The sequence below is a fragment of the Anastrepha ludens genome, chromosome 2, assembly GCF_028408465.1.
Source record: "Anastrepha ludens isolate Willacy chromosome 2, idAnaLude1.1, whole genome shotgun sequence".
Lineage (NCBI taxonomy): Eukaryota > Metazoa > Arthropoda > Insecta > Diptera > Tephritidae > Anastrepha > Anastrepha ludens.
This window is the reverse complement of record NC_071498.1, coordinates 50,739,983-50,747,909: the sequence shown is the minus strand read 5'-3', so window position 1 is coordinate 50,747,909 and position 7,927 is coordinate 50,739,983.

The following is a 7,927-nucleotide window of genomic DNA, read 5'->3' as shown; positions in this document are numbered from 1 at the left end:
TTAACTGGATTTTTAAATGTTTCAGTTTTTCTTTTCTGGTGGCAGAATTTAACGGGAGTGCCTTCTCAAAATTCGAATGTACAGTTTCATGATGATTTTTTAAGGTGTTATATCCAGAATTTTTTCTGGGAAAACTTTTAAATTTATTAATCTGAAAATTTGTACACATATTATGTTATCTTTTAACTGTATTTTAAGACTTGGTATTTATAAAAAACTAGCAAACCCCGCCCGCTTCGCTGGGCACACTAAAATAGAATAGATATGGTTTAGAACAGAAAATATATGGTTTTCATATTATTTATTTCTTTATTCTTTATTCAAGCGCTTTGGCATAAACAATATTTTTTGTTTTTCTATTTTTTGAGTAAATATATAATGCTGTTGGCTTCCCAACACGTGAACAGCCAACGTATAGTTGACCATGGGTGAATACTTCTTCTTCTTCTTAATTGGCGCTATAACCGCTTACGCGATTTTGGCCGAGTTTAACAAAGCGCGCCAGTCGTTTCTTTCTCGTGCTAACCGGCGCCAGTTGGACACACCAAGTGAAGCCAAGTCCTTCTCCACCTGATCTTTCCAACGCAGAGGAGGCCGCCCTCTTCCTCTGCTACCACCAGCTGGTACCGCATCGAATACTTTCAAAGCCGGAGCGTTTGTATCCATTCGGACGACATGACCCAGCCAACGTAGCCGCTGGATCTTTATTCGCTGCGCTATGTCTATGTCGTCGTAAAGCTCATACAGCTCATCGTTCCATCGCCTGCGATATTCGCTGTTGCCAACGTGCAAAGGTCCAAAAATCTTACGCAGAATCTTTCTCTCGAACACTCCAAGCGTCGCTTCATCGGATGTTGTCATCGTCCAAGCTTCTGCGCCATACGTTAGGACGGGCATGATGAGAGTCTTGTAGAGTGTTAGTTTTGTTCGTCGAGAGAGGACTTTACTGCTCAGTTGCCTACTTAGTCCAAAGTAGCACTTGTTAGCAAGAGAGATTCTACGTTGGATTTCAAGGCTGACATTGTTATCGGTGTTAATGCTGGTTCCTAAATAGACGAAGTCTTTTACAACCTCAAAATTATAACTGTCAACAGTGACGTGGGTGCCGATACGCGAGTGCGCCGACTGTTTGTTTGAAGACAGGAGGTACTTCGTTTTGTCCTCGTTCACCACCAGACCCATTCGCTTTGCCTCTTTATCCAGTTTGGAGAAGGCAGAACTAACAGCGCGGTTGTTAAGGCCGATGATGTCAATATCATCGGCATACGCCAGCAATTGTACGCTCTTATAAAAAATTGTGCCTGAGCGATTAAGTTCTGCGGCTCGTACGATGCTCTCCAACATCAGGTTAAAGAAGTCACACGACAGGGAGTCACCCTGTCTGAAACCTCGTTTGGTATCAAACGGCTCGGAGAGGTCCTTTCCAATTCTGACGGCGCTGTTGGTGTTGAGCAACGTCATCTTACATAGCCGTATTAGTTTTGCGGGGATACCAAATTCAGACATCGCGGCATACAGGTAACTCCTTTCCGTACTGTCGAATGCAGCTTTGAAGTCGACGAAAAGATGGTGTGTGTCGATTCTCCTTTCATGGGTCTTTTCCAAGATTTGGCGTATTGAGAATATTTGGTCGATGGTAGACTTTCCAGGTCTGAAGCCACACTGATAAGGTCCAATCAGTTGGTTGACGGTGGGCTTCAGCCTTTCACACAATACGCTCGCTAGAACCTTATAGGCGATATTTAGAAGACTAATCCCGCGGTAATTGGCACAAATTGCAGGATCGCCCTTCTTATGGATTGGGCAGAGCACACTTAAATTCCAATCGGCAGGCATGCTTTCATCCGACCATATTTTGCATAGGAGCTGATGCATGCACCTTACCAGCTCCTCGCCGCCATGTTTGAATAGCTCAGCCGGCAGTCCGTCGGTGCCCGCGGCTTTGTTGTTCTTTAGCCGCGTTATCGCTATTCTCACCTCGTCATGATCGGGTAGCGGAACGACAATTCCGTCGTCAACGATTGGGGTATCGGGATCTTCACTTTCTCGGTGACATGCGCAGCTGTCACTGTTTAATAGGTTCGAGAAGTGTTCCCTCCATAATTTAAGATTGCTCTGTACGTCGGTCACCAGTTCGCCGTCTTTGTTCTTACAGGAAAACGCCCCGGTCTTAAAACCTTCTGTAAGCCGCCGAACTTTCTGGTAGAATTTTCGGGCGTTGTTCCTGTTGGCCAGCATCTCAAGCTCTTCGCACTCACGTATTTCGGCCTCTCGTTTCTTCTGTCGGATAATACGTCTCTCTTCCTTTTTCAGCTCTCTGTAGCGATCCCGCATGGCTCGCGTTGCGCCCGATCGCAGCGTGGCTCTATAGGCGGCATCCTTTCTTTCTGCGGCAGCATGACATTCCTCGTCGTACCAATTGTTTTTTCGGGCTCGCCGGAATCCGATTTCTTCTTCGGCGGCGGTACGTAGAGAACGAGAAATGTTGCTCCATTGCTCGCGCATGTCGGTGTGTTGGGCAGTACTCTCTGAGAGCAGGAGTGAGAGTCGAGTGGCGAATCTTCTGGCTGTCTGTTGTGATTGCAGCTTTTCGAGGTCGAACATTCTTTGCGTAGGTAGATTCACGTTTTTTGCTGCACAGAGGCGCGTGCGCAGTTTGGCTGCAACAAGGTAGTGATCCGAGTCAATGTTGGGTCCTCGGATCGTACGTACATCTAATACACTAGAAGCGTGTCTTCCATCTATCACAACATGATCGATCTGGTTTCGCGTTTTTCGATCAGGGGACAGCCAGGTAGCTTGGTGTATCTTTTTATGCTGGAATCTGGTGCTGCAGACTACCATGTTTCGGGCCCCGGCGAAGTCGATCAGCCTCTGTCCGTTACCGGATGTTTCGTTGTGTAGGCTGAATTTTCCGACTGTGGGACCAAAAATTCCCTCCTTGCCCACCCTGGCGTTGAAGTCGCCAAGCACGATTTTTATGTCGTGGCGGGGGCAGCGCTCATAGGAACGTTCCAGGCGCTCATAGAAAGAATCTTTGGTCACATCGTCCTTCTCTTCCGTCGGGGCGTGGGCGCAAATTAGCGATATGTTAAAAAAACGGGCTTTGATGCGGATTGTTGCGAGACGCTCGTCCACCGGAGTGAACGACAGTACTTGGCGACGAAGTCTCTCCCACAACAAATCCGACACCGAATTTGCGCTCCTTTACATGGCAGCTGTAGTAGACGTCGCAAGGTCCTATGGTTTTCTTTCCTTGCCCCGTCCATCGCATCTCTTGGATGGCAGTGATGTCAGCCTTTACTCTCACGAGGACATCAACCAGCCGGGCAGAGGCACCCTCCCCATTAAGAGACCGGACATTCCAGGTGCATGCCCTCAAATCATAGTCCTTAGTTCGTTTGCAGGGGTCGTCATCAGTATAGGGAGGTCTCATCCGAGGCTTTTTTAAAGTTTTCATTGGGGGCGATTTTTAAGTGGCGGGTCCCAAACCCAACACACAATACTGAATACTGGTTCTTCTAAATTCATCCCGCATATTTCTAAAGTTTGCCCTTGTGATTTATTGATAGTTATTGCAAATGCTAAACGAATGGGCAGTTGCAAACGCTTCAATTCAAATGGTTATTCAGGTGGAATCATTGGAATTCTCGGTATTAGAACGTCTTCATTCTTGAATTTGTCAATTAAAATAGTTGCTTCGATAACATTATTCATCAGTGGTTTGACTACAAGTCTAGTTCCTTTACATAGCAGCTTTTTTCAAATTGATGTCTCTTGGTCGATTTGATCTGGACCGTGCCATTCGTTGCCGATTTGCTTCATTTTCTTCTTGACGTTCTTCTGATGTCGCGTTATTCCGAGCATTTCTCATGCGCCTATTATTATTTGTCGAGCGACTAATATGAATACGCGATTGTCTTGGCATTTGTACTGTAATAAATATTATTGTAATTATGGTATTCTGAAATTTTGTGGATTATATTTTTTGTTTTTTTATTTGATTCACTCATGGTGCAACGTAGTTTATCGCATATGAACCGAAAAAATAAATCCACTAAATTTGATGAAAACTTACATTAATTAATTCCAATTTACACGTGAAAATTCCTAAATGTATAAGAAAAATATAAGCACGTGAGCGATTGTTAATTGAAAAAATAATAAATTTCTTGTTTCGTTTTGACGATTGTTTCTTAGTTATTCATTTGCGTTGATTTGAAATTTAAAAAAAATCTTCTTTTTTCATGATCATCAAGTGTTAACAATGTGTGTAAGTTTGGTTTAATTCGGCGCAAAGACACGGCGGGTCCACGTTTTAGCATATATTTCGAGGCTCTAGTCATCAATAGGTATGAAAATTACCCAGTATTAAAGCACTTATCGACAGCTTTTATTTGATGCCCATATCGTACATACACAACCAAAGGTTACCCGAGCCCACGTTTTGACCTATATCTCGAGACCCCAGTCACGGCGCGGCATGAAAAATACTCTGTACTAAAGCATTCGCCAACAGCTTCAATTAGATATCCATATTGTACAAACACATTCTAGGGTCCACGTTTTGGTCTCTATATCGAGACCCCAGTCACGGAGCGGCATGAAAAATACTCTGTACTAAAGCATTCGCCAACAGCTTCAATTTGATATCCATATTGTACAAACACATTCTAGGTTCCACGTTTTGGTCTCTATATCGAGACCCTAGTCACGGAGCGGCATGAAAAATACTCTGAACTAAAGCATTCACCAACAGCTCCCATCTGATATCCATATTGTACAAACACATTCTAGGCTCCACGTTTTGGCCTCTATCTCGAGACCGTAGTCACGGAGCGGCATGAAAAATACTCTGAACTAAAGCATTCACCAACAACTTCCATCTGATATCCATATTGTACAAACACATTCTAGGCTCCACGTTTTGGTCTCTATCTCGAGACCCTAGTCACGGAGCGGCATGAAAAATACTCTGTACTAAAGCATTCACCAACAGCTTCCATTTGATATCCATATTGTACAAACACCTTCTAGGCTCCACGTTTTGGTCTCTATCTCGAGACCCCAGTCACGGAGCGGCATAAAAAATACTCTGTACTAAAGCATTCACCAACAGCTTCAATTTGATATCCATATTGTACAAACACATTCTAGGGTCCACGTGTTGGTCTCTATCTCGAGACCCTAGTCACGGAGCGGCATGAAAAATACTCTGTACTAAAGCATTCACCAACAGCTTCCATTTGATATCCATATTGTATAAACACATTCTAGGCTCCACGTTTTGGTCTCTATCTCGAGACCCTAGTCACGGAGCGGCATGAAAAATACTCTGTACTAAAGCATTCACCAACAGCTTCAATTTGATATTCATATTGTACAAACACATTCTAGGGTCCACGTGTTGGTCTCTATCTCGAGACCCTAGTCACGGAGCGGCATGAAAAATACTCTGAACTAAAGCATTCACCAACAGCTTCCATCTGATACCCATACTGTACATACACATCCGAAGGTTACCCGGGTCCACGTTTTGACCTATATCTCGAGCCCTATCCACCAATAGGCATCCAAACTATACGTAAACCATCTTCAATACCTACTTAACAATGTGTGTAAGTTTGATTTAATTCGGTGCAAAGACACGGCCGGTTAGCGAACACACACAAAAAGTTGACTTTATTTTATATATAAGATATTTATTTGCAAAGGAACTACAGCTGATCTCCGGGAGCTCCTCTCAAAAAAGACGTTTTGCGGTGATTACTATATCTCTGAACAGGATCCTCTGAAATTAAAAAACTAAACAGATTTCGTGCCAACAAGTGCTACTTTGGACTAAGTAGGCAACTGAGCAGTAAAGTCCTCTCTCGACGAACAAAACTAACACTCTACAAGACTCTCATCATGCCCGTCCTAACGTATGGCGCAGAAGCGTGGACGATGACAACATCCGATGAAGCGACGCTTGGAGTGTTCGAGAGAAAGATTCTGCGTAAGATTTTTGGACCTTTGCACGTTGGCAACGGCGAATATCGCAGGCGATGGAACGATGAGCTGTATGAGCTTTACGGCGACATAGACATAGCGCAGCGAATAAAGATCCAGCGGCTTCGTTGGCTGGGTCATGTCGTCCGAATGGATACAAACGCTCCGGCTTTGAAAGTATTCGATGCGGTACCAGCTGGTGGTAGCAGAGGAAGAGGAAGGCCTCCTCTGCGTTGGAAAGATCAGGTGGAGAAGGACTTGGCTTCACTTGGTGTGTCCAACTGGCGCCGGTTAGCACGAGAAAGAAACGACTGGCGCGCTTTGTTAAGCTCGGCCAAAATCGCGTAAGCGGTTATCGCGCCAATTAAGAAGAAGAGAAACAGATTTCGTTAAAGTAATGTTAAATCTAGTAATTAATCGAAGGAATAAGCAAAATAAATTTTTTTGACAAAATGGCGATTTCTCAAAAAACATAGATTTTTCACCAAAATTTCAGCCCTAAATTGCTTATAAAAAAATATATTTATCGGTGAGAAAAAAATCTGCGATTAATTACTAAAAATGTATTTTAGAAGCTTGTGCGAAAATTTGAGACTAATCGGTTTAGCCGTTTTCGAGTAATGTTGGTCACCGACTTTGAAAACACTATTTTAAAAAAACGTGTTTCAAGTTTTAAAGGCGCTTTACAAGCACTCTGAAACACCTTTTCAAATTTGCTTCGAAAATATTCAACGGAAAGATATTAAATTTTCCGTGTGCACTCTTAAATATATTGTATGTACATTAAGAAAAAAATAAATAAATAAATCGATTTTTTGAAAGTCCTAACTGTATATAACCCCTTAAATGAATAATTCCCGATAATTTTTTGACAGAATGTATATAGTATATACTTAGTTCTGCCATAAGTTTTGTTACAAGTTTTGTCCGTTATAGTTATGAAATTACATTAATTTAGTTAGTTTTATTCAATCATATAAATATGAATAAAGAAAAATTTTCATTTTCATTCGAAACGGCCACCATTTGCTTTTACACAAACATTCAAACGATTAGGCCATTCAGCTATTGCAGTACGCACAGTTTCCATGGATACTGACGTCGCTGCTCGAATCAAAAATTTTTTGAACACTCAAAATTTCTATGAGGCCTTCGACAGGCCATATTCTCCAATTCTGACCAGAAACTGTAAATTGTTGAAAATCGAAAATGTTTTTTTAACCACCGCTGGGTGGTTTTTGGCTTATGAGCTGGAGCGGCAGCTTGCTGGAAGATCCTATGCGCTTCATTGAAAAGAGTACTGCTTAACTGCTTCACCACGCCTTCTAAGAAATCCTCTTGGTACACTTTTGTCCCGGTCTTAACCTCTTTTCCGCTGAAATGAAGAGATGTGAGCCTTTACAAGACACTTCTCAGAAAACTATTGGATGGTGGTCAAGTAAAACATTTGGAATAACATTTTTTTAAAGTTTTAGCAAAGATTTTGTCGTTTTGCTTATTAAAAACTGATTCAACAGTGAACATTTTCTCATCTGTGAAAAGAGTATTTTCATGGCCGTTGACCGCGTGCCACCAAAGAAGCTGCTTGCATCCGTCGAGTCCAATTTTTTTCAAGTGCATTGTCAAAAGGTGACCAGTTGAGCGACGGAAAACTTTCATGTGGAGATCATCTCTAATTAGTCTTGACATGGATATGGTCGGTACATTTATTTTCCTGAACGAGATTTTCTGCTTCGTAAGGGAATTTCTGCGAATTCTTTCTCGAACGGCTTTTATGGCTGCACTGGTTCCACTCAGGAGAGAACGACCACTTCTTTTTCTGTCTGTCACTTCAGACGTTTGGGAAAAACGATTTATTGCCCATTAGGCAAGTATTCTCGAAATATTAAGTTTTTTCAGCAATTCGTAACTTTCACTTGCACTTTGCTACAATGCG